The sequence below is a fragment of the Myotis myotis genome, unplaced genomic scaffold (assembly GCF_014108235.1).
Source record: "Myotis myotis isolate mMyoMyo1 unplaced genomic scaffold, mMyoMyo1.p scaffold_m19_p_6, whole genome shotgun sequence".
NCBI lineage: Eukaryota > Metazoa > Chordata > Mammalia > Chiroptera > Vespertilionidae > Myotis > Myotis myotis.
In genome coordinates this window covers 76,046,975-76,073,796 of record NW_023416368.1, presented here as the reverse complement: position 1 = coordinate 76,073,796, position 26,822 = coordinate 76,046,975, and the positions used below count along the sequence as shown (strand labels likewise).

General features: G+C 44.1%; 1 protein-coding gene across 1 annotated transcript in view; it reads left to right on the top strand.

Annotated features, from left to right (window-relative positions):
• The window catches only part of EXTL3 (exostosin like glycosyltransferase 3), a 115,055-nt gene that overhangs the window by 33,554 nt on the left and 54,679 nt on the right, over positions 1–26,822 (top strand). The window lies entirely within an intron of this gene.

Genomic DNA, 26,822 nt, shown 5'->3' with positions numbered 1-26,822 from the left:
CCATGTTACCAACTCCTCCAAAATGCTATCACTTTTACTAACTTAATTGATATGTCTTCCATGGCCTCTTTACTTTCAAAAGTACACCTGGTCCTCAGACTGTAGGGTTGCATGTTTGATTCCGGTCAAGGGCACATACCTCGGTTGCAGGCTCCATACCTGGCCTGGTTAGGGTGTGTGCAGGAGACAACCCAATTGATCTGTCTCTCTCACATCGATGCTTCTCTCTCTCTGTCTCTCCCCCTCCCTTCCACTCTCTCTAAAAATCAATGGAAAAAAATATCTTTGGGTGAGAATTAACAACAAAAAAGTACACCTAAAAGCTTCAGAAGTTTGAGAAGGTAGGTGTGTGTGTTACAAAATTAGGGGCAAACAGAGGAGACCACCCTGTCCTTTTTGTAGTAGAACACACAGAAGATTGAAGACAAAGGACAGAAATAGAACAGGATCCTTGCAAATCACAAAGACGCAAATGTTGTTTCTGCTTTTGATACCATCTCTAACTTCCCTACTCTCAGACAATAACAGAGAAAAATCTGCATTACCTAGGATATTACAAGGGGTGTGCTTCTCTTCCAGCAAGTCCCAACCCTGACTTCACGTCCGGGGCTGACTGCACAACAGAGCTGAAATCATTAGTGAGTCACTGAGTTGGAATCACCTCTACTGAAATGTCAAGTTACAGACATCCTTTAAAGGACATTGGTAGAGGTGCTAGACATAGTGCTGATTTAGTGAAATGGATGTAAATGCAGGAAACAGGTGATTTACAAAGGAATTTATGTCCACTCTTGTATTAAAGAGGATTCTCCTAAAAAACAGAACTAATAGGCGATATATACATACACATACACATACACATACATACATACATATATATATATATATATATATATATATATATATATGTGTGTGTGTGTGTGTGTGTGTGTGTGTGTGTATACATACAGACAGACAGTCTCCAACTACTGATGGTTTGATCTCAGGATTTTTTTACTTTACAATGGTGCAAAAGTGGTATGTGGTACCATACTCTCGCATGATGCTGGGCAGCAGCCGTGAGATGCTTTTGCCCAACAGTAGGATAATGTAAGTGTACGGAGCACGTTTAAGATAGACTAGACCAAGCTATGATGGTTAGCAGGTTAAGTGCATTAAATGCATTTTTTACTTACTAGATGTTCAACTTACAATGGGTTTATTGGGATGTAACCCCATCATAAGTCGAGGAGCATCTGTATATACAAATACGTAAAGAGATTTATTCTAAGGATTGACTTATCCAGTTATGAAGGTTGAGAAGTCCTAAGACCTGCAGCCAGAGACCAGGAGAGCTAATGGTCCAAAGGCCCACGGCTTGAGACCAAAAAAGAGCCAATGTTTCCATTTGAGTCAGAAGGCAGGAAAAAGGCCAGTGTGCCAGCTGAAGGCGGACAGGCAGAAAGAGTTCCCTTTCATTCAGCCTTTTTGTTATATTCAGGCTTTCAACTGCTGGGTGAGGCTCACCTACACAGGGGAGGGCAATCTGTTTTACACCGTCTACCAAGATTCAAGTGTTAATCTCATCCAAAAAGATGCTCACAGACACACCCAGAATCATGTTTGACCAAATATCTGGACCCTGTCACCCCTCTTGCCCCAGTCAAATTGACACATAAAATTAACCACCACAAGTGCCTCCACTTCTGTATTATTTTGGTATTTATGCTATTTAATTCCCTTCAACATAAAGGTAGAGAGAATAGTGTGAGAGCAAATCCTTAATTCTTTTCCTATCGGCACCGCAGCTCCTGCTTCAAATACTGTTGGATTCTTTACTCAGTCGTCGTTGCTAAAATTCTTCTTTCCACTGGAGCCCCAGGAAGATGGGAGTTATGGGCGTGGTTTGTATGTGATGTGTGGCCTTCCTTTGCTGCAGTTATTTTTCAGAGAACAGAATTTAGAATGTTTAGGACCCGTGTCCTCCTGCTTTTCCAACACTTAGCTTTTATGTCCCTCGCTGACATTTTCCTCCCTTAAGTCACTTGATGGAGGTGGAGGTTGTGGAACTGGGTAGTTGTAATTATTTGCTTTCCTTATGATAGGGTTTTCTTCACGCAGATCAGATCAGTCTCTCTTGGAGGTACGGATCATTCGGTTCTCAAAGTGTAGTGCCTGGTCCAGCAGCCTCAGTATCACCTGGAATGTGTTAGAACGAGAAAAATCTTGGTTCCCTCCAAACCTAATGAATCAGAAACTCCCAGGGCGGGACCCAGAAATCTGCATCATAACAAGCTTCCTGGGTGATTCTGATGCCTACTCAAAACTTGAGATGCCTTAGCTGGTTTGGCTCAGTGGATAGAACATCAGCCTGCGGACTGAAGGGGCCCGGATTCAATTCTGGTCAAGGGCCCATGCCTGGGTTGCGGGCTTGACCACCCAGTGGGGGGCATGCAGGAGGCAGCTGATGGATGATTTTTTCTCATCTTTGATGTATCTCTCTCTCACTTTCTCTGCCTCCCTCTTCCCCTTCCTCCCTCCCTGAAATCAATAAAAATATATTTTAAAAACAAAACAAAACAAACCCTGAGAACCTCGGGTCTAGTCTATTTGCAGTTAAGATGCTTGGTGGTGATGCATATCTTGAAATTGAGCCAAAAGCTAAAAAGGCAACAAACCATAATCCCAGAGAACTTTGATGTCTTTTGGTAGTGTGATAAAGAAGATAAGAACTCGTGTTCTTCTGTGAAAAGTATAGAACAGGCAAACCTAGATAGCTGAACAATTGAAACACAGGTTATACTTCCTGTGGTCCAAATGCTGTGACATGGAGGAGGGAGAGGAGACTCATGCAAGTAAATTTGCTACCGTGGTGGTGCCTTTTAGCATTTCCTTACCTCTGTGGGCTGACAGAGCCTCTGAAGATCAGGTTGAAGAAGCTCATGATATGTGAACAGTGTTTAAGCACACTTACTGTTACTGTCAGCAACCAAAGGACTGAATGCTTCCTGGGCTCTGTTTAAAAAAAACACCCACAAATCTTTGAGCCCTGGCCAGGTAGCTCAGTTGGTTAGAGCATCGTCCTGATGTGCCTGGGTCTCAGGTTCTCTTCCTGGGCTCAGAAGTTATCATATAAACAGTGGGGATTCGTTAAAGAGGTTTAACCAAGGAGGAGGTGAGGTGGCAGCATGCGGGATGAAATGATTAGGGAAGATGAGAGTTGTCAGCGCCCACACCCAGGCAGTGGTGGTCATGGAACTGTCTGTACTTGGAGACCAACCAGAGTGAGTGAGAGGAAGTAGGACGCTGAGGAGTTGAAGGTGACTACATGGGTGGCAGTGCTACCCTACAGCCCAGGTGGTTAAAATAGATGCTGGGTAGGTGTCGGAGGAGATATTAGGTTCATTTTAGACATACTAAGTTTAGGAAGGTCCAGAAAGCAACTGAACATTTTGGGGGCTCAGAGAAGAGGCCAGGGGTGGAGTGATTCTCAAATGTAGCATACCTGTGTTTAAACAAATAACCACATCCACCTCTGGGTGGCTGAGGTCATTTAGAGAAAGAATATAGCTCCATAAAAGAAGGGCCCTGGACATTAAAGGGACAGGGAAGAGCCTAGCCAGTTTGGCTCAGTGGATAGAGCATCGGCCCGAGGAATGAAGGGTCCCGGGTTTGATTCCAGTCAAGAGCACATACCTTGGTTGCAGGCTTGATCCCCGGCCCTGCTTGGGGTGTGGGAGGGAACCCATCAATGTGTCTCTCTCACATCGATGTTTCTGTTTCTCCCCCTCACTTCCACTCTCCTTAAAATAAATAAATAAATAAAATCAATGGAAAAATTATCCTTGGGTGAGGATTATTAAAAAGCAAACAAACAAAAGAAGGGACAGAGGAAGGCAATCCAGAATGGTAGGAAGCAGAGACATGGAGTCCAGGCAGCACTTCTCAAATCTGTGTGTCAGAATCGCTGGAGAGCTTGTTGAAACAGATCATGGGCTCCCACACACAGAGATTCTGATTTAGTGGGTCTGGAGGGGGCTGAGAATTGCATTGCATTTGAAATGCACTCCATGCAATGCTGACGCTGCTGGCCCATGCCACTCTGGGTGACATTGGAATAGGCCAGAGAGTGGTCATTGGAGGGTAGGTTGAAGTTTCTGGGGTGTAACACCCTTGGGCATGTTTATAGGTTGAGGTGAAGGAGGTAGCAGACTCACAGGGAAACTAGACACCTTGGAAAGAGAAGGGAGGATGAATGAAGGAGAGGCGCGGACAAGGTAAGAGGAATGGCACGCAAGGAAGATGGAGGCCCCGGAGATGGTCACAGTACAAGTAGTACAGGGCTGTGGCGTCCACTTTGAAAGCCAAAGCCCCTTTGAGTAAGATAATTGTCTTGTAGCTTCTTCTTCTGTTTTGTCTTTTTATCTCCTACCTCTTCGAGCTGCTGTTTACTTGACCTTTCGACTCCCCCACGGTGCCTAGGAGCCGTGGTCTCTGCCCAGATCCTCCGGGCTGTCACTTCCCTGTACAGACACAGAAGGAGACGACTCGCTACAGACGAGTGATCAGTGATGAATAGGCTTTCAGCAGCACAAGGCATTTCAAGGATAAAGGGAGATTTCAAAAAACATGTTTGATCACTGTTGCTGGGATTGTGCTTCGGCCACCTTCTTGCTAGAATTGCCGTCAAGCTCTTTGACAGCTGCCCTGGGACATCACTCCCTGGTAATGCAGTCAGAGAGAGGAACAAAGGCGCAGCTCGCTCTCCTCTGCTCTCTGAAGCCTGCTTCCCTGTAGCCTCAGAGCCCTCGGACAAGCTAGAGAGGCTTCAAAAGTCACTTTGTACGATTAAAAAAGGAAACCGACCACCATTCCTGTGACAGCTGTGAGCAGCTCTGCGTCTGTGTGTGTCACCCTGTCGGAGTTCAAGACAACAGAAAGTTATTGAGGGCTGCCGCAGAACAAGCACCATAAACGGCACCAAGGTCCAAGCTCAGCAAAACAGGCTGGGAACCTGAGGGGGTCCTTCATGTCCCTTTTCTTTTCCGAGTCCTGGACCAGCTGATAATAGGTAGAGGAAACAGACCAGCATTAAAATATCATCTTTTTTGCTGCTGAAAGCTGGTCCGGAGAGTGTAACTTGGACCCAACGCCAAATAGGTTTCCCATTTCTTTTCTTTTTTTTAAAAAAATATGTTTTTATTGGATTAAAAAAATATTTTTAGAGATAGAGGAAGGGAGAGGGAGAGAGAGATAGAAACCCCCTAGGTTGAGCCCACAACCCGGGCATGTACCCTGATTGGGAATCAAACCGGTGACCTCTTGGTACATGGGGCGATGCTCAATTCAGTGAGCCATACTGACTGGGCCCATTTCTTTTCCCAGAAGTTAAACTTTCCCCCTAGACATAGGCATACTCACCGGGAACTGTTTTATCCCTTACCAAGTGAAGGAGAGAAGAAAGCATTCAGCCAGTGGGGCAGACATATCTGAAAGAGAAATTCAAAAGCAGCCTGGGCAGTGAGAGTGTAATGACCCTGAACCTGTTCTCATTAGTCATGTAAGTAATGTTATCTTCCTTGAGGAGGAGGAATAAGAGAAATGGGCAGAGAGAAGGATGGAAGCTATTTCAAAGCCATGGGGAGAGAGTGTTTCCTATATTCTTAACAAAAAAATTTTTTTTTTAATTTACAGGTAGGGGCAGAGGGATATATATATATATATATATATATATATATATATATAGAGAGAGAGAGAGAGAGAGAGAGAGAGAGAGAGAGAGAGAGAGAAGAGGAGATTTGTTGTTCCACTTATGGTTGATTCTGGTATGTGCCCTGACCAGGAATCCAACCTGAAAACTTGGTGCATCAGGATGACTTTCTAACCCAGTGGTTCTCAACCTGTGGGTCGCGACCCCTTTGGGGGTCGAACGACCCTTTCACAGGGGTCGCCTAAGACCATTGGAAAACACATATATAATTACATATTGTTTTTGTGATTAATCACTATGCTTTAATTATGTTCAATTTGTAACAATGAAAATACATCCTGCATATCAGATATTTACATTACGATTCATAACAGTAGCAAAATTACAGTTATGAAGTAGCAACAAAATTAATTTTATAGTTGGGGGTCACCACAACATGAGGACCTGTATGAAAGGGTCGCGGCATTAGGAAGGTTGAGAACCACTGTTCTAACCAATGGAGCTGGTTATGTTCTTCATCAGAGCAAGAAGAGCATGGTTTCTCTTACATCATCTAACCGTTGGAGCACTTAACCCATGGGTTGACCTCTGGCCAACCAAGGACAGGGATGCCCTTCTGCAGTAGGCGTGTTGGAATGAAAAGACCACTCTCAGGGGGTTGTATTCCAGACATCAACAGCAGTTTGGCTCCGCCTTTCATGAGACCTCTCCCTTATAAACATAGCACCTTTGTGTACCTGCCTGGGACCCTCCATGGGCTTTCGGCTTTGCCTGCAGAAGAGTCCATAAAGGGACAGAGCGGCATGTTGACTAAATTAATCCCAGCACTATACTCTGCTCCAAGGCAAGGTTCATTTTCTATTCTGGTTCTCATTTCAAGATGTCCAGCCATGTTTTGCTCTGAGCTCAAACTGTAGCATCAAAGTCCTCCAGTCATGCACTCCAGCACCATTAAGGGGCCCTGAGTTAGAACACTCCTCCCATTCTTAAATCCCAGAAGGCAATTCAAGTCCCTGCCTCTGGAAGCTCTCAGTCTGATCGAATAAGACAGAGGCTTAAACAAATAATTACAACCCAATCTGAGCATTTGAGGGTAAAATAAAAACATTTACAGCAGCTTAGAGGAGGCAGCATTAATTCTCTCTGAGAAAGTGGGAAAAGGTTTCACATAAATGATTTAAAAAAAAACTTTTTTGTTTTAAAAAAATTTCCAAGCTTCCAGAACAGATGCAAGCATGGTAAACATTAACTCAGATTCACCAGTCGTTAACATTTTGCTGTATTTTTTCCTTCTCTGGATACAGTCCCCATCCCCATCCCTACATTATTATTGTTGCTGTTAATTTTGCCGAAACATTTTAAAGTTGCCGACATCATAATCCTTTGCCCCTAAATACCTCAGGATGTATTTCTTAAGAACAAAGACATTCTCTTGCATATAACCCCAGTGCAATTTTTAAGTTCAGGAAATTTAATATTGCTGTCATGCTATTATATAATAAAGAATCCATTTTCAAAATTTCACTACTTGTTTCAATAATGTATTCTACAGTAGTTTTTTCCCCCCCAATCCAACATCCAACTCAGGTTTACACTGCCTTTAGTTGTCATGTTTCTTTTTCTTCTTTTTTTTTTATGAGTTTATTTGAGCCAAAGGTGACGACAATTGCCGGGAAACAAGATCTCAAATGCTCCCAGTTGTCATGCTTCTTTAGTCTCCTTTGATCACGAACACATTTCCTCAGCCTGCCCCTCCTCCCTCCCTCCCTCCTTCTTCCCTCCTAACTTCCTTTCTTTTTTCATGCCATTGACATTTTTAGAGAAAAGACCAGCTTGGTAAAATGTTCCTCAACTTGGGTTTGTTTGATTGTTACCTCATGGTTACCTTGCCTCATACTTTCTTCTCCTTTGGAAATAATTTCAGATTTACATAAATGCCAGAACTATATAGTTTTACAACTTATTTTTTTTTGTAATTTTCAAACGATTCTTACACGGATTGACCAATTTTTGACATTTTGCTGAATTTGTTATATTGTTATCTCTCTTTCCCTTTTTGTATGTTTGTGTATGTACATGTATAGAATAGTGTTTTAAAAAATCTAAACCAGTTAAGAATAGGTGTCACCCTTTAAGTGACAACATAAAATTAAATAAATTAAAAAAAATAAAATTGTATATATATTTAAGGTGTACAACATGGTGATTTCGTATAGATATACATATTGAAATGATTACAATTAAGCTAATTAATATTTCCATTTTTCTCAACCCAAAATAGTTACCATTTTTTTTTTGGTATGATGAGAGCACCTGAAATCCACCTCTTAGCAAATTTCCAGTATTAAATCCAGTATTATTAACTGTAGTCATTATGTTGTTAGATCTTTAGACTTACTCATCCTACATAACTGCAACTTTGTACTCTTTATCCAATAACTCCCCATTTCCCACCCCTCCCTACCCCTGGCAACCATCATCCTACTCTCTGCCTCTGTGTATTTGACTCTTAGATTCCAAGGAGATCATGCAGATTTTTTTATTTTTGCATCTGGCTTATTTCACTTAGTATAATGTCCTCCACGTTCATCCATGTTGTCACAAATGGCAGAATATTATTCTCTTTTAAGGCTGAATAATATTCCATTGTCTATATTTACATATATATATACCTATACTAATAAAAGCCTATCAGTGGTTCTCAACCTTCTGGCCCTTTAAATACAGTTCCTCGTGTTGTGACCCAACCATAAAATTATTTTCGTTGCTACTTCATAACTGTAATGTTGCTACTGTTATGAATCGTAATGTAAATATCTGATATGCGGGATGGTCTTAGGCAGCCCCTGTGAAAGGGTCGTTCGACCGCCAAAGGGGTCGCGACCCACAGGTTGAGAACCGCTGGCCTAGGTGGTCGTCATGCCCTCTTGCGATCATGCCATCACAATCCATCACCAGGGTGGGTGGGGCTTAACGCTGCATGTGACCCACGCGGCTTCCACTGGGGTTCCCGCGGCCCCACGTGTGCTGTGGAGGTGGGACCCCCCGCTCCAGCCTACCTCTTTGGGGCAATCCATCGAGGAACCCCAGATGGTTGGGCGGGGCCTACCTCTTTGGGATGATTGATCGTGGGGCTCCTGCACTGTGAGAGGGCACAGGCCAGGCTAGGGGACCCCCTCCGAGTGCATGAATTTCGTGCACCAAGCCACTAGTATGTATCTATCTATCCTATCTAATAAAGAGGGAATATGCTAATTGACCATCATACCCTCACAAGATGGCGGCACCCACAGCCAATAAAGAGGGAATATGCTGATTGCCATGCCCTCAAAGATGGCAGCGCCCACAGCCACAAGATGGCAGCACCCAGTCCCCTCAGCCCCACCAGGGCAGCAGGCACACGGCATGGCTGGGCCTGCCCCCAGGCGGGTCCAGCCACTCCTCACGCCTGTCTCTGGAGTCCCTCAGTCCCCTCAGCCCCCCGCCACCCAGGGCCAGCCCAAGGCACAGGCAAGCCTCAGATGTCAGCTGCCCAGCTGATGCCCGAGGTGCAGGCAAGCCTTGGATGGTGGCTGCCTAGCCGCCCAGGGCCGCCCGAGGCTCAGGTAACCAGGGCCGGCTGAGGCTTGTGCTGCCAGCAGTGGCAGCAGCAGAGGTGTGATGGGGGCGTCGCCTTCTGCCCCTGAGGGCTCCCGGACTGTGAGAGGGGGCAGGCCGGGCTGAGGAACCCCCTCTCCATTTTCATGCACTGGGCCTCTAGTATGTATATGTGTGTGTGTATGTGTGTGTGTGTGTGTGTATATATATATATATATATATATATATATTAGAGGCTTGGTACATGAAATTCATGCACAGGGGGTGGGGGTGGGGGAGAGCGGGGTCCCTCAGTCCAGCCTGTGCCCTCAGACATCCCTCATGCTGCATGCACCAGTGATCATACTTTTCATACAGGTGAAAGGCATCTTGCTGTTGTATGGGCAGCTACATTTTTTTGCCCTGATTATAAAAAGTAGTACATAATACAATCCTTCTGAGGCAGTAGTACCATTTTCCCCATCTTATGGGTGGAAAAACTGAAGCAGAGAGGTTAAGTAATTGGCTTTGTCACACAGTTATAAGTGTCAGAATCAGGGCTGACCACAAAATGTGCAAGCCAGAGTCCATGCATGTCATCGCTGCATCATCCTGTTTTTTCAGTGTTAGAGTAGCCTTGCCAGGTTTTAATTTTTAAATCTAAGAGACTGTTCCCAATATATAGGGTAGGGTCCCTAGGCCTGGCCAGTGATCAGGGCCAATCTGTGGGGCAACCAGCAGGCAGGGTGATCAGCCCCCCCTCCCCCACTGGCACCTGCCTTGGCTGGTGACCTGGCACTGCCTGCCGGCTGGCCCCACCCCAGATTGCCGCTACAGGTCACCTCCCTCTCCTGTGTTGAGCGTCTGACCCCTGGTGGCCAGTGCACATAATGGCGACTGGTCGTTCTGCGGGTCATTCGATTTGCATATTAGGGTTTTATTATATAGGATACACACACACACACACACACACACACAGGGAGTCCTCAGGTTATGTTGGACTCGACGTACATTGTTTCGTGGTTACGTCGCCATCTCCCATTTACTTATAAAAAAAAAAAGTTCTGTCATTTCGACGTATGTACATATGTGCTTTATGTTTTTTATTATTTATTTACCACAAGTAAAGGTCAGGAATTGTTATCTTTTCAATTTGTTTTACTGTTTCACTTCATTACTGCTGTGTATGTGCTCCATGTGAGTGACTAGGTGCTTATGTAGGTGGGTTCCGACTTACGGTGAAAATTGCCTTATGTCGTGCCGTAGGAACGGATCTCCAACGTAGCCCGAGGACCGTCTGTATAATACCACAATTTCTTTATCCATTTATCCTTTGATAGACAGTTCATTTATGGTAGTTTTATTTTTTGAGGAACCTCCAAATTGTTCTTCACAGTGGTTATACCAATTGCATTCCCACCAGCAGTCTCCAAGGGATCCCTTTTTACATACCCTTAGCAACTTATATCATCTCGCGTCTTTTTTCAATAATAGCCATCCTAATAAGTGTGAGGTGACATATTGTGAGGTGGTTTTGTTTGCATTTCCTGATGATTAGTAATGTTGACTAATGTACTTGTTGACCATTTGTATGTTGTCTTTGGGAAAATGTCTACTTAGGTTTTTCCCAATTTTTTAATTGGATTGTTTGGATTTTGACACTGAGTTGTAGTTCTTTATGCAGTGTATTTTAGATATTAACCCCTATCAGTTATATGGTTTGCAAATATTTTCCAATCTATTGATTGCCACTTCATTTTTTCAATTGATTTCTTTGCCATGCAGAGGCTTTAGCTTATTTTTGCTTTTGTTGCCTGAGCTTTTGTTGCCATATAAGTGGCGGCATTTGAAATTGATCTTTAGGGGCATGAAAAAGCTTGCCAGTTGAACAAAAGAACTTGGGTGTGAGAAGGGAATTACAACCAGAGCGATCAGAATGTGTGAAATGTAAGCCAGTTTGTATAAGAAGTAGCTGGTGAGCAGCCACTTTTTTTTTTAGAGTAACTGGGCTGGGGGAGAATGGACCAAAAAGGCAGTTGGGGCTTATCATGTTAAGGAATTTGAACTTTGTTCCATAAGTAAAAAGAAAATGTTGAAGATTTTATTTTTTATTTTATTTTATTTATTTTTTTAAAAATATATTTTATTGAGTTTTTACAGAGAGGAAAGGAGAGAGATAGAGAGTTAGAAACATCGATGAGAGAGAAACATCAACCAGCCGCCTCCTGCACACTTCCCACTGGGGATGTGCCCACAACCAAGGTACATGCCCTTGACCAGAATCAAACCTGGGACCTTTCAGTCCGCAGGCCGACGCTCTATCCACTGAGCCAAACCGGTTTCAGCGAAAATGTTGAAGATTTTAAAGCAAAGAGATCATAGTATCACATTTATCTTCTAGAAAAATTAACTCGAGCACAATTTTGGGGAGAAAGGGCTAAAGAGACCATCTAGGTCAAGCATGTCAAACTCAAAGGCTAACATGAGCCAAATAAACAAGGCATGCAGCCCAAGGGCCGTGAGTTTGACATGCTTGATCTAGGTGGATATTGCATTACACCAGGTGATGAGGAAGACTTGGAGGAAGGGGAAGCAGGAGGATGCTTGCTGAATTCCTACTATGTGCCAGCCATTTTGCATATGCTATCTCATTTAATGGTCACAAAAAACTGAGACGTTAAGTGATTTGGCCAAGAGCAGTCATAGTAACTTTGTGGCGTAGTTGCTCTTTGAATCCAGTGTGAAATACATTGGGATCATGAGGGATGGAGCAGGACTTCGAGGGAGCCATAGCATTCTGGGGGAAGCATTGTCTGATAGCCAATCACAGCAAGGGAGACAGGAAAGATAACAGCTGATGTTAATGACGAAAATAATTCCTAGGGAAAGGAAAGACTTGGGGAAGGTAGAGAAAATGATGGTTTTTTAACAGGCTCTGTAAATTTGGTTTGGTTTGGGATTGTGAAACACCTTGTACAAGAAATTTAGTGGGCAGTTTGGCTCAAGAGCTCAGAAGAAAGGTCTAGGTCAGTGATGGCGAACCTTTTGAGCTCGGCGTGTCAGCATTTTGAAAAACCCTAACTCTGGTGCCGTGTCACAATAGAAATTTTTTGATATTTGCAACCATGGTAAAACAAAGATTTATATTTTTGATATTTATTTTATATATTTAAATGCCATTTAACAAAGAAAAATCAACCAAAAAAATTGAGTTCGCGTGTCACCTCTGACACGCGTGTCATAGGTTCACCATCACTGGTCTAGGTTAAAGTTAGAGACGGAGCTGCTGAAGTCGTGAGTGTTTACCCAGGGAGTGCTGCATGAGAACAGAGGTGGCCAAGGCGGAATCTTGGACACACTCACTCCCAAAGGATGACGGGGGAAGGAGAGTTAGTGAAAGAAAGGAAAGGCTGGTGACAGAGCAGCGTCATGAGGTTGGACCATGTCAAGGTGAGTGACTAGGACTACCAAGTACTGCAGAAGAATTCCTAATAGAGGCCTGAAAAGATTCATCTCACCCCTGTCAGAATAGCTATCATCAACAAATCAACAAACGGCAAGTGCTGCAGAGGTTGTGGAGAAAAATGAACCCTCCTTCACTGCTGGTGGAAATGGAGACTGGTGCAGCCACTGTGGAAAACAGTATGGCGTTTCCTTAAAAAATTAAAAATGGAACTTCCATTTGACCCAGTAATATCACTTCTAGGAATATATCCCAAGAAAACAGAAACACCAATCAGAAAGGATATATGCACCCCTATGTTCATAGCAGCACAATTCACCATAGCTAAGATTTGAAAAACAGCCTAAGTGCCCATCAGCAGATGAGTGGATTAGAAAACTATGGTACATCTACACCAGTGATCAGCAAACTGTGGCCCCTTGAGTGTGGCTCTTCCACAAAATACCATGTGCGGGCGCGCACGTACAGTGCGATTGTAACTTTGTGGCCACACTCAAGGGGCCAAAGAGCCGCATGTGGCTCATGAGCCGCAGTTTGCCGATCACTGATCTACACAATGGAATACCACATGATCTCACTCATTTGTGGAATATAAAGAACATTATAAACTGTTGGACAAAAATAGAGGCAAAGAAGCATGGAACAGACTGTCGAACTACAGTGGGAAGGCAGGGGAGGATTGGGAGGGTAAGAGGTCAACTGAAGGACTTGTATTCATGTATATAAGTACAACCAAGAGATGCAAGACACTGGGGGTAGGGGTGGGGGGGAGGGCAAGTGCCGGGGAAGTAGGGGAGGCAGGGGGAGGTCAGGGGGGAAAAAGACATATGTACTACTATTTGTAATACCTTAAACAATAATAAAAAAAAGAAGGGGAAAAAAAAGATTCAGTGGGATTAATGAGTGAGGTTACCTTAATGAGGGCAATTTAAATAGACTGGCAAGAGCCAGCCTTCTGGGGATTAAAGAGTGAACGGCAGAGGAAGGAGACATAGAGTAGAAATTATTCTTTTAGAAGTTTTAGTGTATGAAGATGATAGCCGTTAACATTAATGAGGGTTTGCTATTTATTTACCAGGCACTGGACTAACAGTTCATACTCATTATCCAGGATAATCCTTACAATACTCATATGAGATAGGCCAGTGATGGCGAACCTATGACACGCGTGTCAGAGATGACACGCGAACTCAATTTTTTTGGTTGATTTTTCTTTGTTAAATGGCATTTAAATATATAAAATAAATATAAAAAATATAAGTCTTTGTTTTACTATGGTTGCAAATATCAAAAAATTTCTATATGTGACATGGCATCAGAGTTAAGTTAGGGTTTTTCAAAATGCTGACACGCCGAGCTCAAAAGGTTCGCCATCACTGAGATAGGCACTATTATTATCCCCATTTTCTGATAAAATTGTAGCTGAGAGAGTGTAGAGAAGTTAAGCAATATGTCCAAGGTTATACCACAAATAAATAATGGAACCAGGACTCTAAGTCTTCCTGAGTTCAAGGCCGGTATTGTAAGATGGTGGTAGTTTGGGCTGGAGTCTGTGTATAAGCAGTGGGGGGAAATCCCTGTAATGAGGAAGATGTTGACTGTACGTATCAAAGAGAGAATAATGAACTGATGGAGCATGGTCTAAAGGATGGATATTAGATCACACTAAAAGAAAGGGTGCCTAGTTTTGAACATTCCTTTGTCAAAGGCCAGAACCCCTGTGAGAAGAATCTATGAATATGGACCCAGGTATCAGCCAAGGTAGCGTTCTTTTTTAGAGATTTAAGTGAAATTGGCTTAAGTCCCCATTTCACATCAATTGGGAATTTCAAATGCCAAGATTACTGTTAATTCCTGGAAGCTCCTGCTTCCACTAAATTCCTCATCTCAATTGTAACTCAGTTCTTTTTCTTTCTTTGCTTATATACTTTATTATTTATTTTAATTTAAATTGTTTATTGTTGAAAGTATTACATATGTCTTCTTTTTCCCTTATTGACCTCTCCCCGCCTGCTCCCACCCCTGTAACTCAATTCTTATTCTTTGGTTCCATGTTGACCCAGTTATACAACTCAGACCTGCTTCCTCCCCCCCATCTTTTTCCCTTGATTTTACCACAAATCACTCACATAAGGCATTTATCACGTGATATTACTGAAGGCTTAGGGGATTTCAGATCCTTAGCAACACAAACAATGTTAAGTCCAATAACAGATATTTCTATTTTAAACAGGCTTTCAGTTCCCCCATTACTGGAATTCTCTTCCCAAGCTTAACCTCCCACGCTGTCATTTCCTGCCCCCCCCCCCCAATTTCCTCTCCTCTTTGCTCTCTTTCAGTTCTCATATATTTTTTTAAAGTAATCTGTATAGCTATCTCCTTGTTTCACAGATTTATTATAAGTCAATCTTCTTTTATACTTCGTGTCATATCAAGGTAATTTCCTCAAGAAAAGCATTTTCTATCCCTAAGAGGAACTCTGGCATCAGCTAAAAAGTAATATATATATATATATATATATATATATATATATATATATATATATATATATATTTGCCCCAGTACTTATAAATAGATTTAAAGATAGGAAGAGGGAAAGTAGGAGATCATGTCTGTAGCTTCTGTTTTCTCCCTGTATATGATATATGCTCCTCTGTTGAGGTAGGGATGGGTCTAGTAAAGATTTGACAACTAAGGTGAGGGATTCTGTCAATAGAAATTTACCAGATTTCTAAAGTATCATAAAATACCATCTTTACGTAGAATGATTCTGTTAAGCCTACAGACGTGTAGAATCTATTCCCTTGCTAGAGATGGATTATTCAGTTACCGCGTACTCTAGTCAGTATGAGAAAAGTTGAAAAAGCAACGGAGAAGGACAAAATCAGTGCAAGGAAACCAAAGCCAGGGTAATGGAGGTCACAGTCCTTGCTAAGCCTTTCTCTCTCCCACTATAGGCACAGATACATGTTAATCGGTTTCAGCATTGCACTGGGGCTGGAGAGCTGTTCATCTCACAGCTGGAAAAAGATAGAGGAGTTGCATTTCTTGTTCCATAACAAATACCTCACGCTTAGTCGTTTAAACACAACTGCTTATTATCTCCCGATTTCTGTAGGTCAGGAGTTCAGGAGTGGCTTCGGCGGGTGGTTCTGGCTCAGAGTCTTTTGTGAGGCTGTGGTCCGTCATCTGAAGGCTTGACTGGGGCTTAGTCATCTGAAGGCTTGACTGGGGCTTAGTCATCTGAAGGCTTGACCGGGGCTTAGTCATCTGAAGGCTTGACTGGGGCTTAGTCATCTGAAGGCTTGATGGGGGCTGGAGGATCTGTGTCCAGTCTCACTGGCTGTTGGCAGGAAGGCTCCGTTCACCACACAGGCCTCCAGAGTGTTTCTCATGATGTGGCAGCTAGCTTCTTCCAGAGCGAGTGGTGGAGGAGAGAGAGAGCAACCACAGTGAGAGCTGAAATGCCTCGTATAACTTAATCTCAAGAGTGACAGGTAGTCACTTTTGCTGTGTTCTGTGGGTCACATAGACCATCCCTGGTACACGGCGGGAGGGGACTACACAAGGGTATGAATACCAGGGGGCAGGGACCCTTGGGGACATTATGGAGTCTGGTTATCATGGGAGTTTTTCCAAAAACATATTTGTGTGTGTGTGTGTGTGTGTGTGTGTGTGTATTTTCATACTTTAAAATGCCATGAAGACTGGCAGTTGGCCAACTTTTGGACTTAATGGACCAGTAAAATAAAAAGTAATTGGTGTGTGAGAGGCAAAATAGGCATGTTTCAATATTGTGTCATGTAGTGAAGATAAAGAAAAAGCTGCCACTTACCACCACCATCATTTAATAAAAAACACATTTTGCCCTGGCCGGTTGCTAAGTGGTTAGAGCCTTGGCCCTCTCACCAAAGGGTTTCAGGTTCCAAATCCAGTCAAGGGCAGGTTTGATATCTAGCCCAAGTTGGAGAGAGTGCAGGAGGCAACCAGTTGATGTGTCTCTCTCACATCAATGTTTCTCTCCCCCCCCTTCCACTCTCTCTAAAAAAAATCAATGGAAATAATATCCTCCAGTGAGGATTAACAAAAAACAAACAACCCTCCCCCCCACCCCCCCGCCCAACCCCCCACCACACACACACATTTTAACACAATAAAGGAGGGAAATATAATCTCAAAATAAAGGACAGTCCTTTCAATTGAATAAATTCAGCTTTATTAAAAACTCACTAACTTGCTTTTGCTTTTCTCATTTAACTGTGGACTGATGAGAACTTCATCCCATCTTGCTCCACAAAATGTCCTAAGACAGACATGTAATGCTCTAGTACCTTTAGAGATGACTATGAGAATCATGTGGAAACACATACTAGTCCATTCAAAGTAAGTGAAAGAAGAAGAAATGGAAAGGATCAATATATGAAGGTAGCAATTTTGTAAAATTTTGCTCTTGAGCTGGAAGGAAGCCACAGAGTTGGCAAATATTTATCAGTTTTTATGATTTTTTTCTGTTAATTAGTGTTCCTGCTATTAATGTTTAGTGTTTAGTTAAATATGAAACATAAGAGGAAAATATTGAACATCATTGCAGCATAATCAAATGGAAGTAATACAAATGCATAGTGGTATTTGAGCTTTTCAAGTATTTTTGGGCGGGTGGGGGGACAGGAATAGGCTGGAGGGGGTTCATGGCAGAAAAGGGGCATACGTAATACTGTCAACAATAAAGATTTAAAAATAAAGTATTTTCATATTGAGTTAGTATATTTCATGTAGTTAACATATTTTTGGATTTTACTCATAATTTATGTCAGCCATCCTTTTTCTATATAATTACCTCTTCACGTTATAAATATGCTTTTCTTCATCACCTACACAATGTAATTAGGTGTGTCCCTTTTCACAAGAGTATAAAATACGTGATATTATCCATGATAATGAGGACTGGGTTGTGAGTTTGGCTCTCAGCATGGATGGATGTGTAGAAATGGGATCACATATTTATTTGGTTCCATTTTTGACCTGTAGCATAACATTTGCAAGGCTGAATGCTCGAGTTGAAGGGATTAATATTTATTTTGCTTTGGGATTGACTGGGTCCCAGTAGAATCATGCTCTCACCAAGGAGGTTGAGAAATAATTTTGAACAATATTTAGGAAAATAAGAAGAAATTTCTCTTCAATACAATCTTGTTGCAAACATTCATGAGTTGGTTAAAAACCTACACATTTTTCTTTTGAAAATCTGGTTGGTAGAAACTACGAGTTGTTGTTTTTTAAATACGTAAACTCCACATGTTATTAAGTTATATACATATTTAAAAGTTTTTAGCATGATTACTTTTTGAATCATGATTACTTTCAGTTTTGATTTTACACCCAAATTGGTTAAACTGAGAAGTTAACTGATGTTCTTTAAATACTTCTATGACATCTTGCCAGTTTTCAGTTGGAATGCCTTGTTTACATGAGATGTTTTTAAGTAAAAGTAGTGAGCAGTTGATTTTTTGAAACTATGGCTACCTTTTTTTGGTGACAGCCCTGCAGTCATAGAGCTGCCTATATATATGACATTGGAACTCAGCCATCAACACTCGCATAATTTTCCTTCTTTTCCCTGATTATAGCTCTCATTACACTGTTCTTCAGTCAGACGTGCCATGTTGTGGCATGTTGTGTTTAACTGAACACATTTTAGCTACTCACAGGAAGAATGTGGGGTAAATGCTAGGTGCCTCTATGGTTGCCTTTGGGAACATTTGTATCTTTTTAAAAAAATATATTTTATTGATTTCAGAGAGGAAGTGAGAGGGAGAGAGAGAAACGTCAATGATGAGAGAGAATCATTGATCGACTGCCTCCTACATGCCCCCTAGTGGGGATCGAGCCTACAACCCGGCCATGTGCCCCTGACCAGAATCGAACCTGGGACCCTTCAGTCTGAGGGCTGTTGCTCTATCCACTGAACCAAACTGGCTAGGGTGGGAACATTTGTATCTTTATTTGGAACTTCGAGGAGCAAGCTTAGGAAATTTTGATGACATTTTTAATAACTACTGATCATCAAATGTGATTGCCTCTGCAAAGCTGTGCTGAAATGGTGGGCAGAGAAGAAAAACTCACAGGGGAAAGGGCCCTCGAAGGAAGAAGGTACAGATACATTATATTTCAGGGACAATAACTAATTTTTAGAATCTTAATTGGTCATTACAAATTAGGTATCTTATGTAGATAGCAGGTTTGAATCAGGCTAAGCTTCCTGATCTGAAACTAGTACAAAATTTATTTTTCACAGCCACATGCACGGTAGTTAGTACTATGACATGAGGTGATGAGTTAACAAACTTGTTTTTTTTTTAATCCTCATTGGAGGATATTTTTCCATTGATTTTTTTTTTTTTTTTTTTTTTTTTGAGAGTGGAAGAGAGAGGGAAAGACAGAGAGAAATATCGATGTGAGAGAAACACATTGATTGGCTGCCTCTTGTATGCACCCTGACCAGGGGCTGGGGAGGAGACTGCAACTGAGGTACGTGCCCTTGACCAGAATCGAACCTGGGATTCTTTAGTCCACAGGCCAACGCTCTATGCACTGAACCAAACCATCTAGGGCAACAAATCCATTTTTGGCAATAATCTGTGCTTTGTTTTGGAGGTGATGTTAATTCAGTGTTCTTACTGCATTATTTGCAAACCGCCCAAAATGTCCTCCCTGTTGCTGGCTAAAAAACAGCCTCTTTTAAAGGATAACGTCAAAGCCAGGACTTTCAGAGTGAGCCATTTTGCAGGCTACTGAGTGCTATCTGTGAAGCCTTACAAGGTAACCTTTTGTCTTTTTGGTGTTGGTGGACCAACAGGAGGAGTAACCTTGGAACTCTAATCCTGAAATTGTCATGCATTGTTCTAATTATAAGCCACAGATTGCTCAGTCATTTATGTATGGTAAAGATCTGGCATAGTAGCTATCTGCTCTTTCTTTTAAAATCAAAGCATTAGAGGTAGACAAGTTCTTATCGACTTAAACTCGCTGATGATTCCTGAATCACACTTTTTGAAGGTTGCTGGGGGTCACCAATGGCTCAGTTATTGTAATTGGTCTAGAAAGACTTGCTGAGTGGATTGTGGGTCTAGCAGCTGTCACCACGAAAAATGACCACTGGCATCTCCCTCCCTAGGACTTTAGTAACTTTTATCAGTTTCTCCTTCCATAGGACTAACACCCCCTTCTGGATAGTCACGTTTTTGGGAAGAATGGGTAATTGGTGAAGACCCTGTAAGAGAGCGTTTTGCTTAAATCTTAAACGATTTCCTGGTATAAGAACTGTTTTCTTTAATATGATTGGTTGCACTATATGCATTTTATATTTCTTTAACATCTCTAATTCCCTTGTGAACTATAATGCTTACCAACCTATGTAGACAGCCCATCTTTTAATCTTTTGTAAACTTTTCTACATTTGAACTCATTTAAAACAAAATCAGATGCCTCAGTTAAATCCATGAATGCAACACATAATTCACATTGCCATTTCCAGCATTTCTCTTGCCTTGCAAGTTGTTAAAATTTCATGCTCTCGAGTCAGCTTGCCTGGGTCCTAATCCTGGCACCATCATCATCAGGTGTGTGATATGGCAAGTTCCTTAACCGCTCTGGGCTTCGGTTTTCTCATCTGTGAAGTGGGAATCGTTACTGTGTAGGGTTCTTTTAAGAACTAAATGAAATAATATATGCCACAAACAGAAAGTTATTCATACAAGCTTAAATAAGTCAGGTTTCAAAAATTAATTTCAGTTATTTATTTTGACCGGCCAGGCTCAGGCTCCCCTATGACAGCTGGAACACATGCCTATAACTGGAAAATGAGCATCCTTAGAGGCTCTCCCTCCATCTCCCATAGCCTTGTTAGTCTCCTTCTGTATGTTGGCTCTGTTTTCTGCAGACCAGCTTTCTTGGCTTATCACCGGGCATGTATCCAGAATTTCCTTCCCCAAATCTGTACAAGTCATTAGATGAACCACTGTCCATCGCCTGACTTGGCTTTACAGTGTCCCACTCCCAAGTTCCCAGATGAGAGGAAGCCCAGTCAGCTGGGGCTGAAGGGGAGGAGGCCATGGGTAGGATGGGGGCTCTTTCCAAAGGCTGATGGTGCTCAGGGCCTCTAAGAAGGTGGTATAATGGTGGGGGTGGGGATGGAAATAATTGGCAACTCAATGATAATCATGGTGGCAGTGTTCAAGGGCGATTAAAAGCCCCTTGCTTTGACCATCAATTACTTATTTTTAAATACCATTTTATTGAAGGACTAGAGGCCCAGTGCATGAAATTCGTGCACTGGGGGTGGGGTTCCCTCAGCCCAGCCTGCCCCTCTCACAGTCCGGGAGCCCTCAGTGGATGTCCTACTGATGGCCACAGTCTGGCAGCAGAGGCTTGGAGCAGGCGTCCTGTGTGTGTGTGTGTGTGTGTGTGTGTGTGTGTGTGTGTGTCTGTCTGCCTGCCTGCCTGCTAGGGCCTGCCCCCAGCCGTGCCACGTAGGCTTGAAGCAGTTGCCGTGTGTGTGTGTCCGTCCCCACTGGGGGTCTGCCCCCAGCCACATTGGAGGCTCAGAGCAGGCACTGTGTGTGTGTGTGTGTGTGTGTGTGTGTGTGTGTGTGTCTGCTGGGGTCCTGCTCCCAGCCACACCATGGAGGCTTGGAGCAGGAGCCCCTCTGTGTTGATCTCTCAGGCTCCTGGCCTCCACTGCATGTCGTACTCTCCCTTGAGCTCGGCCAGGATTGGGGTGCTGCTTGCAAGCCAGGCTTTCCTGCTCCCAGATCGCCATGGCGACCAGGGAGCAGGCCCAGCTGGGGGCTGCCCACAGGCTGGGCTTTCCCGCTCCCAGGTCTCCATGGCAACCGGGGAGCAGGCCCAGCTAGGGGCTGCCCGCAGGCCGAGCTTTCCTGCTCCCGTATCAGGCCCAGCTTGGGGCTGCCCGCAGGCCAGGCTTGCTTTCCTGCTCCTGGATCACCATGGCGACCGGGGAGCAGGGAAAGTTTGGGGTTGCCCGCAGGCCAGGCTTGCTTTCCTGCTCCCGGATCCTCATGGCGACCGGGGAGAAGGCGCAGCTGGGGGCTGCCCGCAGGCCGGGCTTGCTTTCCTGCTCCCGGATCACCATGGCGACCAGGGAGCAGGGAAAGTTTGGGGTTGCCCGCAGGCCAGGCTTGCTTTCCTGCTCCCGGATCCTCATGGCGACCGGGGAGAAGGCGCAGCTGGGGGCTGCCTGCAGGCCAGGCTTGCTTTTCTGCTCCCGGATCAGGCCCAGCTGGGGGCTGTCCTCAGGCCAGGCTTGCTCGCCTGCTCCCAGATCAGGCGCAGCTGGGGGCTGCCTACAGGCCGCACTTTTCTACTTACCGATGGCCGGATCACCACAGAGACCCAGGGCCCAGCGGCACTTTCCTGCTCTCCAATAGTCATAGGGTCCCGGCTGGGGGCGGGGCTTAGGTGGCACACAGGGGTCCCGGCTGGGGGCAGGGCTTATGCCCCACTGCCCAGGGCTGCACATGGGGCCCAGATGGCAGCTCGTGCTGTCCCGCCCTGCCTGTAGTATAGGATAGAGGCCTGGTGCATGGGTGGGGGCTGGCTGGTTTGCCCTGAAAGTGTCCTGGATCAGGGTGGGGGTCCCGTTTGGGTGCCTGGCCAGCGTGGAAGACGGGCTGAAGGCTGTTTGCAGCTGGTCACACCCCCTTCAGGGTGGGGGTCCCCATTGGGGTGCCTGGCTAGTCTGGGTGAGGGCCTGAGAGCCGTTTTCAGGCTGGAGGGCAACTTAAGCTCCCAGCCTCTCCTTTTTTTCTTTTTTTTTAATTCTGGGATTTATTTACCTTCTATAGCTGTCACTGGAGCTGAAAGCCAGCTCCAGCTGTGAGGGCTGAAAGCAGGTTTCTGGGTCTGTTTGGCTTCTATAATTGAAACTCTGTTGCCATCACAGCAGCTCTAAGCTCTGAGGCCGAAGCTAGCTGAAAGCAGGTCTCTGGAGCTTGTTTAGCTTCTATAATTGCAACATAGTTGCTTAGAGTGCAAGCTCAGAGGCCAGCAGTGGCAGGCGGGGAACCTTGGCTTCCTCCGTCACTGGAGCAAGCAAGCCTCCTGTTCGCTTCAGCTGCGTGGCTGCCGGCCGCCATCTTGGTTGGCAGTTAATTTGCATACCTTGCTGATTAGCCAATGGGAAGGGTGTTGGGGTTATGGTCAATTTGCATGTTTCTCTTTTATTAGATAGGATAATATATCTCTAGAGAGGACACATATGGCAAGTGTATGCTTAATGATTTTGACAAACTGAACATACCTGTGTAACCACTCCCCAGCTCAAGAAACAGAATTACTAGCACCCATGTGGCTCCTTTTACTCCCCTCTGGTTACTACTCCTTAAGGGTAGTTTTGCCTGTTTTTCATATTTTATATTAGTAGAATCATACCCTATATACTTTTTTGTGTGTGGCTGGTTTCTTTTGCTTAACATCGTTTGTAAGATAAATCTATATTGTATATATTTGTGGAGCTTTCAGTCTCATTGCTGTATTCCATTGTGTGGATACACTATACTTGATCCCTTCTACTGCTGACGGACATTGGGCAGTTTTCTGTTATTGTCTATTCCTAATGGTACTGCCATGAACTTGTTTTGTTGAATATGTATACATTGCTACTAATTATGCATATAATAATATGTATAATATTATACATATTATATATATGTAGGGTGTGGTGAATTATCTTTCATCACATGTGATTAAATTGATTATCTCTTGTGGATGAATATTGTTATGCATTTTATCTGGTGATTTCTTACCATTTTATGTTGTGACTTTCATGATAGAGCAGGGTATTATTTTAAACATTTTGCATACATGAAAGAACCTTGATATATTTTGATAGGTGCTCAACAGTTTGTTGATGGAATGAATGAACAAATGGGTGAATGTTGTATGGCTACAGAGACATACACACAACTTATTTTTCTGAGAACAAGCCCTCTATACGGAGTGGTTCCAATAGCCATGTTTAGAGAAGGTTGACCTGCTGGTTTGCGTGAGCTCATTGATTGAAGGATGGACAGGAGACCCAAACCAGGCCAATCATGTCTTTTCTGGGAATTGAAAATCTGTAACTAAGAAAGAGATTGGGTACTGCTGAGTCCCTATGACTGTGCTCTAGAGCAGTGGTCGGCAAACCGCGGCTCGCGAGCCACATGCGGCTCTTTGGCCCCTTGAGTGTGGCTCTTCCACAAAATACTGGCTCTTCCACAAAATACCGACTTCTGCGCATGGGCCACGAAGTTTCAATCGCACTGTACGTGTGCGCCCGCACGCGGTTTGCCGACCACGGCTCTAGTGAGAAGAGCCCATAGGCTCCTGCTGTTTGGTACCAAAAGCACACTGGTTCGTTTTTTCTGCTTCCTTGAAGCAGATACATATCTACATATATGACTGTTAAAAAACAGTGCAAGGTGATACCTCGATGTAGGATTAAAATGAGACAATGCCAATAAAGGGTTTCGCGTATTGCCTGGCAATTAAGTATTTATAAAATATGTATTAATAGGGTGATGATGGGATGATGCCTGCCTGCAGCTGGCAAACTGGCAGAGTGTGGCAGTGAGGGATCTGCTTAGAGGAGACGATGATGCAAGGAAGCTGATTGAAACTGGCAAGGAAGAGAGTGTGGAGAGGAAAAAGAAGGTAGCCCAAGTCCTGCCTAGTTGGAGATACGAACCGTGTGAGCTAGAGCTGTTTGACAGGAAGAAGCAGCAGGAGAGGACAGGCTCACAAGATACAGAGGAGGCAGAAGGTGGTCAGCAGCAGCAACCAGGGCTCCAGTGAAGTTGAGGGTACACCAGATTTTGGATGAGTATCCTTTTTCTTCCTAAAGCTCGGTTATCGATAGAATCAAATAATTGACTTAAGGGGCAGCCGTGTGTTAAGTCATTTGGATGTGTAAGAAGACTTTTAGGCTGTGTCCTTTAGGTAGCAACTATCTGCAGGCTCTCTCTTGCACAGTGTGGAGATGAACCATCACCTGGTGATTCTTACTGTGGCTTCTGTGGAGTCTCCTCCCATACTGCCTGATTTCTGCCTGCTGCACAGATCTCTGGAGGAAAGCCAAGAAGATGAACGAGAAAGGGGGGGGGGAAGGGAAGGAGGGAGAGGGAGAGAATTACAGAGACATACACACAACCACTTAGGCTATTCATTGTATTGGCAACAGTTTTCCCCATTTTCATCTCTTGGAATGCTTTTGATTTGTAAAAATTTGCTTCCCTCTCTCTGACTTTCCTCAACAAAAAGTCTTTGTTTTTTGTACACATGTGATGGTGGTAGGACTATAAGTTAGGTCAGTGGTTGGCAAACTGCAGCTTGCGAGCCACATGCGGCTCTTTGGCCCCTTGAGTGTGGCTCTTCCTAAGCCTTAGGAGTACCCTAATTAAGTTAATAACAATGTACCTACCTATATAGTTTAAGTTTAAAAAATTTGGCTCTCAAAAGAAATTTCAATCATTGTACTGTTGATACTTGGCTCTGTTGACTAATGAGTTTGCCCACCACTGAGTTAGGTCATAGAAATAAAGGGGAAAGGAGAGAAGAGAGTGAAGTGTGAGGGGAAAGAAAAATATAAGAGTGGGGAGTAAGGAGATGTCAGGAAGGAGAGAAGAAAAAGGAGCATCAGGGTTGCAACTGCCCCGGTGAGGTTGAAACGGCCCCAGTGAGGTTGAAATGGCCCTGGTGAGGTCGAAACGGCCCCTGTGAGGTCGAAACGGCCCCTGTGAGGTCAAGATGGCCCCGGTGAAGCTGAGACCTGGTGAGGTTAAATCAGCCCCGGTGAGGCTGAAACAGCCCCAGTGAGGTTGGGACAGCCCCAGTGAGGTTGAGACGGCCCCGGTGAGCCTGCAATGGCCCCGGTGGGGTTGAAACGGCCCCAGTGAGGTTGAAACGGCCTCTGTGAGGTTGAGGTAGCCCCTGTGAGGCTGAAATGGCCCCCGTGAGGCTGGGACGGCCCCTGTGAGGCAGGGATGGTCCCTGTGAGGCTGAGATGGCCCCTGTGAGACTGAGACGGCCCCTGGGAAGCTGAGAAAAATACCACATGAACTCACTCATTTATGGATAATAAGAAACATTATAGACTGATGAACAAAAATGGATACAGAGGCAGAGCAGCATTGAGCAGAATGTCAAACTACAGTGGGAACCCTGGGGAGGGTTGAGGGGAGTAGGAGATCAACTGAAAGACTTATATGCATGCATATGAGAATAACTAATGGACCGAAGACACGGGAGTCGGGGGAGCCAGGGGAATGTCAAGGGGGAGAAGAAAGGAGACATGTGTAATACTCTTTGAAATACTTTAAGAAATAAAAAAAAAATGAAGAACTAAAAAAAAGAAAAGGAGCATCAGAAAGAGGAGGGGCTGATGGGGATGGAAGATGAAGAGTGCGCTCTGGAAAACAGGTTGCTAAGTTTTTTAAAGTTTTGTTTTGCAAATGGAATCCTTAGTTCAAACTGTCCCCCGTGGGACACTAAGCAGTCCTCCGTGTTTTGTTGGCCTCTTGGCTAGAGCATGGGTCTGGGCCCCACCAAAAAGGGTGTGTGGATGGGCTGTGGCAGCTGTGGAGCCGGGCTCTGGGGTGCATGCAGTCTGTCTAAAGCAGCAGACCACCCAGGCACAGGGATGGGAGCCAGCTTCTCCAGGTCCTGGTGTGGTTTGGGTTCCCTGGTGACAAAACCCTGGAGTAGAAGCCCTGCCCCTTGGGCATTAAAAACATGTAAGAAACATCACGTTCATGCAGATTTGAGCTTAGATTATATTGCAGTTTTAAAGATTCTTTATAGATTTTAAAGAATGGTTTTAACTCATTCTTGAGTTAACAGAAATGACCAAGCGTGCCTTTTAGGATTGGTCAGAGTTCCCTCTCCCAACCCCATCCATCCCCATCGGTTCGGTTAAGTCTTGCCCTGGCTTTGCAGGCGTGGAAGTGGACAGTCACGCGGTCGCTTCGGACTGGAGAAAAGGTCACAGGGGTTGGCTCTAAATATTTCAAATGGTTCCTCTCTGTTTTGGTTAATTAT